Source organism: Pezoporus occidentalis, unplaced genomic scaffold, assembly GCF_034315485.1.
Source record: "Pezoporus occidentalis ecotype Australia unplaced genomic scaffold, CSIRO_AGI_Poc_V1 ctg170, whole genome shotgun sequence".
Lineage (NCBI taxonomy): Eukaryota > Metazoa > Chordata > Aves > Psittaciformes > Psittacidae > Pezoporus > Pezoporus occidentalis.
The window spans coordinates 1261805-1271373 of record NW_026913532.1 but is presented as its reverse complement, the minus strand read 5'-3'; positions in this window follow the sequence as shown (position 1 = coordinate 1271373).

Below are 9569 nucleotides of genomic sequence, written 5' to 3'. Positions count from 1 at the left end.
ATCGTAGCTATTAGACTTGTTTATAGTTGTGTGATAAAACAGGTGAACAGAATAACCCATAATGCCTTGCTTGCACGAAGAAAAAGGGGGGAATTGTTGCAGAATGACTCTAAGAGCAGGACCATAGAGTTCTGGAGGACTGTGCAAGCAAGGCAGGGGGTGGCCCCCACAGGTGGCCGGAGACCGGACCTGGGAGGAGAATGTGGAGGAAGCTGTGGGGGGGCTAACCAATACTGTTGTGCCAAGAAGGAGTGGCTGAATACCACTCCTATATATGTGTGAACTGCGTCACAAATAAAGTAGAAGTTGCTTATCACCCATATTGGGTTGGCCTGTCTGCTTCTCCTCGCCGCTTACAAGGTGCCACCAGTTCATTTCCCCAGTTAATTCTTGAATCCTCATGAAAAATAACGTAGTAAAGCTGGGATAACCCCAGGAGTGGAGGAGCAGGCTTGCCTGTGCTACACGTTCCCTGCATTGAGGGTCTGTTCTGCTGCAGGTCTGATGCTGCCAGACACAGGCAGGGGTAGGCAGGGTCAAATGCCATCATTAGGCATGTTTCATAGGATTGACCAGGAAGAGTCATTCTTGCGTGAGAGGCCAGGCCAGGACCTTGTTGAGAGCCACAGAGTGGCTGGCACATGCCCTTTGTACCTGGGGGGACGTTACTGGGGTCGATTTGGGGGCGTTTCTCTCTCCAACCACAGCCAACACCAACCAATGCCACTCATCTTCACTGCTGGAACCCCATCAAGGTCGAGCTGGTCCAGTGCCGAAAAAAACATCAGGGCTCAGAGCTGTTTAATGCAGAGGGGAGAAGGAGATGAACCCCAAGCAGTGGCTCTTACACAAGAAATAATCAACTCTGCAGCGATGCCTTGCACTATTTTCTGTTTTGCTCTGTCCCAGAGCACTTAAATCAATCCAGTTTAGTCTCACTGCTTCTCAGGTTAAAAATCCCCCCTAAGACAAAATCTTCCAGCTTTCAGAGGGGGAAAATCTGGGAAATGACCCCTCCAGGATACATTCACACTGACCTAAATGAGGTTAAAGCCGCCTGCTGAAGCAAGAAAGTGCAGGCATATCACGCAGTGCACTGATTGATTACTATTAAGACCACAGAGACATGGATATTTTGCTTCCCGCTTCTCCCAGATCACTTTGCCAGGATCCCAGTGGCACCCAACAGCCAGACCACGCACATAAAACCGACAAATGAGACTCTTCATCAGTATGGTGTGCTGGGTTCAGCAGTAGCAGTCATTTTCATCCTTCTTACTAGCTGGTGCAGTGCTGTGTTTTCGACTTTAGTCTGAGAATAATGCCGGTAACACACCGGTGTTTTTAGCTGTTGCTAAGACACCTCATGCCATCAAGGCAGAGATGTAACATACAGATGGGCTCGTGATCAAGGGGTGGACACTATTGCCAAGGTTATTCATGAGTGTGAAACGTGCTGCAGTTAAGCAAGCCAAGCGGTTAAAGCCTCTTTGGTATGGAGGACGATGGCTGAAGTACAAATATAGGGAGGCCTGGCAGATTGATTGCATCACACTCCCGCCAACCCGCCAAGGTAAGCACCATGTGCTTACCGTGGTGGAAGCAACCACCGGATGGCTGGAGACACACGCTGTGCCCCACGCCACTGCCCGGAACACTATCCTGGGCCTTGAGAAACAGATTTTGTGGTGACACAGCACCCCACAGAGAATTGAGTCAGACAATGGGACTCATTTCTGGAATAACCTTATAGATGCTTGGGCCAAAGAGCATGGCATTGAGTGGGTATATCACATCCCCTACCATGCACCAGCCTCTGGGAAATCAAACGGTACGATGTTAAAAACTACACTGAGAGGAATGGGTGGTGGGACTTTCAAACATTGGGATACACACTTACCAAAGGCCACCTGGTTGGTCAACACCAGAGGATCTGCCAACAGGGCTGGCCCAGCCCAGTCAGAACTTTCACATACTGTAGAAGGGGATAAAGTTCCTGTGGTGCACATGAAGAATTTGCTGGAGAAGACAGTCTGGGTTATTCCTGCTTCAGGTAAAGGCAGACCCACTCGTGGGACTGCTTTTGCTCAGGGACCCGGATATGCTTGGTGGGTGATGGGGGAAGATGGGGAATTCCCGTGTGTACCTCAAGGAGATTCAGTCTGGGGGGAAAACAGCCAATGAACTCAATTATATGCTGTTGCCTGGTATATAACACTTTTATAGCCCATCAGCTGGATGCCCATCCCCACCACTCTGGGCTTTGAAAAGAAGAAATGTGCTGTCATGATCATCAGTGGAGAATAAAGTCATGGGAAAAGCCAGCAGCAGCAGCAGAACTCTCCTCACGTCACCATCAAGTGACCCTGACTTCCCTCCCATCATCATCCCAACAAGGAATGAACTTTGACAAAACCAGGTGAGCTCAGGGGAAGCAGGGGGAGGAAGAAGGGAGAGGAAAGAGCGAGCAGCTGTGTGGTTCTGGGTTACAGGCTCAGCTTAAACCACGAAATACGGTTATTACAGTGAAGGATGATGGAACGGGCTAACACTCAAACCGGGATGGAGGAATGCCCTAAACCGAACCTAAGTAATTTCCTTAAAAATCATAAAGAAACAAACTGGGGAAGTTGATGGGGGAGAGAGCAAGGCGGGGGGGAACCCCAAAGGTATGAAAATAGCTTGGGTGCTAAAGGGGATCCTGCTGAGCCACAAGACCCACCCATTCCTCCCTCTGAACATACTTTCTTGGTGTTTTACCGGCTACTGCGAGGTAACAGCTGTCTGGGGAAGCAATATTCACCCTTCATGTGGGAAAAATGGAACTGTATCAATAATCAAGGTAACTGCAGCCTGCAAAATGCACAGGGAAGAGGCAAGGCCAGTCATGCTGTGCTTGAAGCTTCCCTGAAGCTGTTTGTTCAGGTCAGCTCTTCCATCCGCTTTGTCTTTCCCTCAAACCCAGGTTTCAAGCCCCTTCCCCAGTTACCCCCAAAACCACCCCACGCCACCGTCTCCCACTCAAACCTTCCCCTTCCACTGTTCCACAGGTTCCCAAAACCTTTATTTCACACACAGCCCTTTCCACCCACTTCCACAGCCCCACACACTCTCCTCAGGGAGAGGCACCCTCCCCACACCGCAGCTCTGAACCTCTGCAGCCACCTACAGGGCTGGGAGCAGCATTTTCGTTAGGGGAAACCCCTCTCATTTGGAGCTAATGTAGACCTGCAGGCTCCTGGAAATCTGGGAGCAGTGTTTCCCTCAGGAGCCCCCATCACCTCAACCCCTCTCTCGTCCGGGACAGCCTTTCCGTTGTTTCCACCTTCTTTCTGCACCTCAGCCCTGGGGCATCCCCTCAGACCACTCCAGGGGTCGGAAATACCATCTCAGATTCAACTTTTCCATTTTACATCTCGCTCAGGAGGCTTGTTGTCCTGAAGTTACCCTCAAGTTTTGCTGCGGCTGGAAATGAAACCACCTGTAAGTGGCCATAAAGCTGCCAGCGGCATGGACCAGCACCCTTCCGGCAACGAGACAACCCGTCCTTTGGAGAGGCAGCTCTCTCGACGCCCCAGAGCCCAAGGCTGGTATGAGCGTGGCTCTCTTACCAGGATCCCTGCCCAGCTGCAGAGGACTGGATGTGGCTGGGCTGGATATCACACTGGGACTCCCACCCTCAGCCACTGACACGTGCTCCCGCTGTACCTGGCAAAGGAAGGTGGCTCTGGTAAGCTCCTCCAGGAGCTGAAACCACAGCCCTGAGCACAGTGAGCACGCAGCTTTTGCTCTTCATGTCACAGAATCATAGGATCCCAGACTGGTTTGGGTTACAAGCGACCTTAAAGCTCATCCAGTCCCAACCCCCTGCCACGGGCAGGGTCACCTTCCACTAGACCAGGTTGCTCCAAGCCCTGACGAGCCTGGCCTTGAGCACTGCCAGCGATGGGGGAGCCACAGCTTCTCCAGAAGAAAGGACCTCAGCTCATGGCCAGGGAAAAGGCCACATCGCCCAAGGCCTGGCTCAGCCGGTAACTTGTACAGGTGCTGCTGGGGCCAGCCAAGTGCTCGGTTGGAGTCTCATGGCCCTCGCACCCCAGCCCATCCGCAGCGGGGCGGAAAGCCGCAAGTGGCTGGGGCTCCAGGCGAGGTTCAGTGCTCAAGGCGCTGGAGCTGGCCCCTCGCAGCAGTCTAAATGCACCAAACAGCTTGCCTGTGGCCCTGACTGTGAGGATGGAAGGCACGGACCCAGAGGTAGAGTACAAGCTGGATTGCTTATTACAAGGATTACACGATATTTATATGCTTCCAAGCAATTAGCCAAGCACCTCTGTGTCTGCCTTGCGGTTACATTTACGACATCGGGCAAAAGGTGTACCTATCTTTCTTATCAACATCCTCTTTCCAGTTCTGACATCCTTGTTCCTTCCCAGTTCCAGCATCTTCCAAGTACCAGTCAGGGACGGGTCACTCTCAATTGCCTGCTGTGGTTCCTCCTTCCCGTGGTCTCTGACAGTTTCGATACATTCCAACCCCCACAGTTCCCCCTTCTTGTTTTAGCAATGCAGTATATACATGTCTCTCAAAAGCTTGGGATAACATTCGCTGCATGCATTGTAACAAACAAGGTATAACGCATATGATGGCAAAGAGGACAAGCAAAAAGATCAATCCTCCTTTAACCAAAGTCAATAGCCACCCAGTTATACCCCAGCCGGAAAAAAAGTGATGATAACCAGTCGGCATCATCTTCCCTTAACTTCATCACACTGTCTTTCAACTTGCAGATACTTTCGTGTATGGATTCTGAATGGTCTGATAAATTCAGGCAACACATCCCTTCCAAAATTTCACACCCATGTCCATGCACCAAGAGGAGAAAATCGACTGCTGCCCTATTTTGCAAAGTCGCATGCCTGATAGGGTCGATATTAGCGAGCAAAGCAGAGAGAGCAGATGCTGTAGCTTCAACTTTCACCTGGGTTCCAAACATTCACTTTGTCATCACAGCTCCATTGAAAAGCATGTGTTGACCTTCCAGAACACAATCCTCGCTTATTTATTATCATAGCGTTATTAGGGATAAACATGCCTAAGGTCCCCACTGCACACGGGCCGTCCTTTATATGGGATGGCACCCCTTGCCAGGCCCAATCTTGTGGCAACTGAGGCATGGACTCTGTTTCTGGCTACAAACAAAATCCCTTATTGAGTGAGCTTACGGGTTTTTATAGTATTATGCCTAGCGGTGAGCAGCAGTTAGTTCCTTTGGTACTTTTCCATCACAAAACAATCTTATTGATCATGCGCTCTTTCAGCCAATCACATTACTGTCCACACACCTTTGCTTGAGTACTTATTTCTAAACATAGTTCTTTGCTATCACTACTCATTACAATCCCGCTTCCCCTTGACTACACATTACCTTGTCTTAAGCATCCTCCTGTTTTCAAATTTACGGTCCTCCGAAATTCTCTTGATGCTCTTTCTTCGGTTCCACCCGATGTTCTTTCTCCGGTTCTTCCCGACTTGCCCCGTTCACTTCTTCCAAGGTTTGTGGCTGATAAGAGTCCAGATGTCCAGGCTGTCATACAGGTCTCCTGGCACAGCTTCTTGGGCAGATTTCCCTACATCTCCCCCTTCTTTATAAACTAACAAAACATTGTTGACAGATTTAGTGATGAAACGATTTACAGAAGCAGTTAACCAAGGAAGTGTGACTAAAATACACAGAGATTTTTACACAGGTTAATGCGATTTTAATAATGTTTTTCAAGCATGCACTGATGCCCTATTCTGACAGTAAACTTTCTAGCCAATTCCAGCTACTGTCCACTCGCAGCTTCTGAACTCCGGCCTTTACGTTCTGAATTGCCTCATGGCCAGACTCGGAATGATTAGACAGGTTCATGCAGCACATTCTGTCAAAGTCTTTACAACCATGTCCTTGAGCTAATAGCAAAAAATCTATGGCAGCTCTATTTTGAAGCGTAGCATGACTGACTGAATCGTTATGTTAACAGACCACTGCTGTGGGTGAAGAACCTCCGGGGCAGAGGCTGGGTTTCCCCCCGCCTCTCACTGGGAGGAGTGGACTCCCCGCCGCCCTGCAGCGCGCATCTTGGCGGGCGCAGCGCCCCATCTTGGCGAGCGCAGCGCGCACGCGCGCCTGTCGGAGCACACACAGGCGAGAGGCGGGCGAGCAGCGCAGGCCTCTGCCCGTGGGCAGACAATGGGGGGAGCCCGCCGGCTCTTGCTGCTCCTGCCGCCGCCGTGCGAGTGAGTGAGGCGGTGGCAACGCGGAGGTGGAGGCGGCGCGCCCGTGCTCTGCAGCTTCTTGTCCCGCCGCCACCAGGCGCAGCCCCTCGGCCGGAGGAAAGCTGCCGCCGCTGCCTCCGCCCGGTTCTCGCGGGAGCGCCATTTTCCTTCCCGTCGCTTCGCCTCGTGACGGACGGGATATGTAGCATTCAGATTTTGGGGCAGGTTTACATCACCTTGATTTTCTGCTGCTTTTTTAATGTTCTTCCACATGTCACGCGCTGGGTCTACCTGAGCCGGGCAGGGCCAGGCAAACACTGGTGATGGCTCTGGGATGGGCAGCGAGTGCTGCTGACAGCAGCCCCAGAGCACCCAGAGCAACAGCAGAAGCCTCGCTCGACCCTGCAGACCTCGCAGCGTGCGCAGCAGGACCCCAGGCACGAGCCAGGCTGGCCTCGCCACACGCGACGTCACAAGGGGGGGGTCAGTGCACCCTGTGCCCTGGAACCGGCAGATCCCGCTGCAGCCGCCCTCCGCAGGGTCCTGCTGACCCCAAAGAGAAGGCCCCGGCCCCCAGGACTCTCCCAGCCCTGCAAGAGGCCACACAGCGGCAGCACTAGCAGTGCTCCACTGACTCTGGAGCGAAGGAGATCAACAAAGGCACACGGTCAAGAAGTTCCAAGGAAGGCCGTAGGGCATCTGGGCTGTACCAGTAACACGTGGGTGAGGTGAGACACTTCACTTGGACTGAGGATGGGAAATGTACAGTGTATACACCAGATGGACATGTCAGTGAAGCTGTACCTGTCAGTCTGAGGACCCTTTTTACCATCAGGTGACTACCACTGCTGGTGAAAAGTACTGGAAGTTTCTCATTTCCCTGCCTCCAGGTGTGAGCTTCCACCTCATGGCTCTTCTAACTTGTTAAGACTTGGATGATATTGAATGCTTGCAAAGGATTTAATCCAGGGAGCCACTGGATTTGTTTAGATGACACCACTGGGCTGAAGATAGTATTCATAGTATTACGTGAAAACTAATACATGCTTTTATATAATAGACTTCTATAATGCAACAGGATTTTAAAAGCTCTTTTAAAATGACTGCACTTGGCTGGAAAATCCTTGTGAAAAGAGGTAGATAATTTTAAAATCAATTTAAACAATAAGTAAAATGAAAAAAAAACAAAACAACAAAATCCCAACAAAAACCAACCAAGCCCAGCAAATACTCCCAAATAAATGCCTACTTCTCCTGTCCTTTCCCTTCTCTGTCCTGCTCCTTTTGATGCAGCCCAGGATATGGTTTGCTTTCTGGGCTGTGAGCGCACACTGAAGCCGGCTCATGTTCAGTTTCTCATTGACCAAATGCTCAAAAGGAACATGACCAGCAGGTCAAAGGAGGGGATCCCAGGGGAAATTTAGATTGGATATAAAGAAGAAGTTTACTGTGACTGTGGTGAGGCACTGGATTGGGTTGCCCACGGAAATTGTGAATGCTCCATCCCTTGCAGTGTTCAAGGCCAGGTTGTACAGAGCCTTGGGTGACATGTTTTAGTGTGAGGTGTCCTTCCCCATGGCAGATGGGTTGGAACTAGATGATCTTAAGGTCCTTTCCAACGCTAACTATTCTATGATTCTGTGACCAACACCGGCAAGTGTTGTGATAAATTCACGTTTACAGTTATCACTGTAGTGATAAATTCACGTTTTCTGTGACTGGAGAAGGCACTCCCTGACGTACATGCCAGTATCCACCAAAGAGCCGCCCTCTGCAGGGTCCTGCTGACCCCAGAGAGAAGGCCCCAGCCCCCAGGACTCTCCCAGCCCTGCAAGAGGCTGCACGCCAGCAGCAACAGCAGTGCTCCATCGACTCTGGAGTGAAGGAGATCAACAAATGCCTCTTCCACTTAGAGTCTCCAGCTGCTGCTGGAGTAGAATCAGAGAAAAACAACAGCCTGAAGATCAGTTAGAGTTCTTTTCATCAGGGTCAGGGGACAAAAAGGCCTATGCTTTAATATAAAATTGAGTGTTCCTATGAGGGGCAGGCTGAAAGGGAAAGGTTCAGCCTATCAGGGGTAGGAGGAGGAGGTAATAGCAGTGGAACTGATGGTATGAACACTAATAGTGGATCTTTCAGGGACGTTTAAAATGAAGGAAGAAACAACAAACCAAATCAAAAGCAACCACTCAGACACCACTTGCCCCCAAATCCCAGAAAAAAGCAGGTATGTGGTGGTCTTTTGGAACATGTTTTCAGACACATCCAGTCTGTTTTGGGGATGATCCTTTTGTTGAGGAGCAGGAAGCAATTACTAAAGTCAGTCCAATAAGGATAGAAAAAGTGGAATGTTTTAGACATCATGTTTTTGTTTCTGATCATTCTCTGAAGTTCCTAACACAGGATATTCCAAACATGGAGAAGGCTAGGACATGCATGCACTGGCAAAGTTGTAGTTTTGTGAGCTGTTTGTAACAGGCAGTAAGCACAGGAACTGAACAGGCTGGCACTGTCCAGAATGTGCTCCTGGCACCTGGTGTTGTGTTGGCTGGTGTCGCTCGTGAGGGAGAGCTGATGCTTCCACATGGCCTTACGGTAGCTCTAGCAGATATGGTCGCTCCTGTCACCCCAAAGTTACTTACTTCAGTACTTTTCAAAAAAGTTGTTCAAAATTACTCATTTTGAGATGAACATGCAATCTTACTGGTAATCAGATGTTGAAACCTTACAGATATGCTGTATAAACCATTCCAGATTTCTTAGGCTTCTGCTTCTTCGGTTTTTCTGCTTCTGTTTCTCCTGCTGTACCAATGCTTTTGCTGCTGCTTTTCTTGTTTTTCTCCCACTTTTGCTGCAACTTCTGCTTTTACTTTTGTTCATTCTCCTTCTTCTCCTTCACCACCTCTTTTTGCTCCTCCTCCCACAACCACCCCAGGTTCTGGCGGGGAAAATGGCCAGGATGCAAGATAACCCGCGAGCAAGGAGCCCCACTGCCTTTCCCCTACCCTATTCCCCTTTCCCCCTCCTCTCCCATTCTCTTGGGCAGCCTCACACAGGCATTGGACTGCTCCTTCGCCCAGGAGTGGACCCAGACCCAGACCCGCCTTCCCACTCCCCACAACACCCCCAGCAATGGCGTCCACAGCCTCCTGCAGGGCCAGGAGCAGCGACTCCCTCAGGAAGCCCCCTTACCACCATTCCCAGTGCTGGGTGCTCCCACAACCTCCTGGAAACTCAGGAGGTGAGTTTCCCTCAGGAACACCCCTCACCCCAACCCCTCTCTCATCCTGGGACAGCCTTTCCCTTCTTTC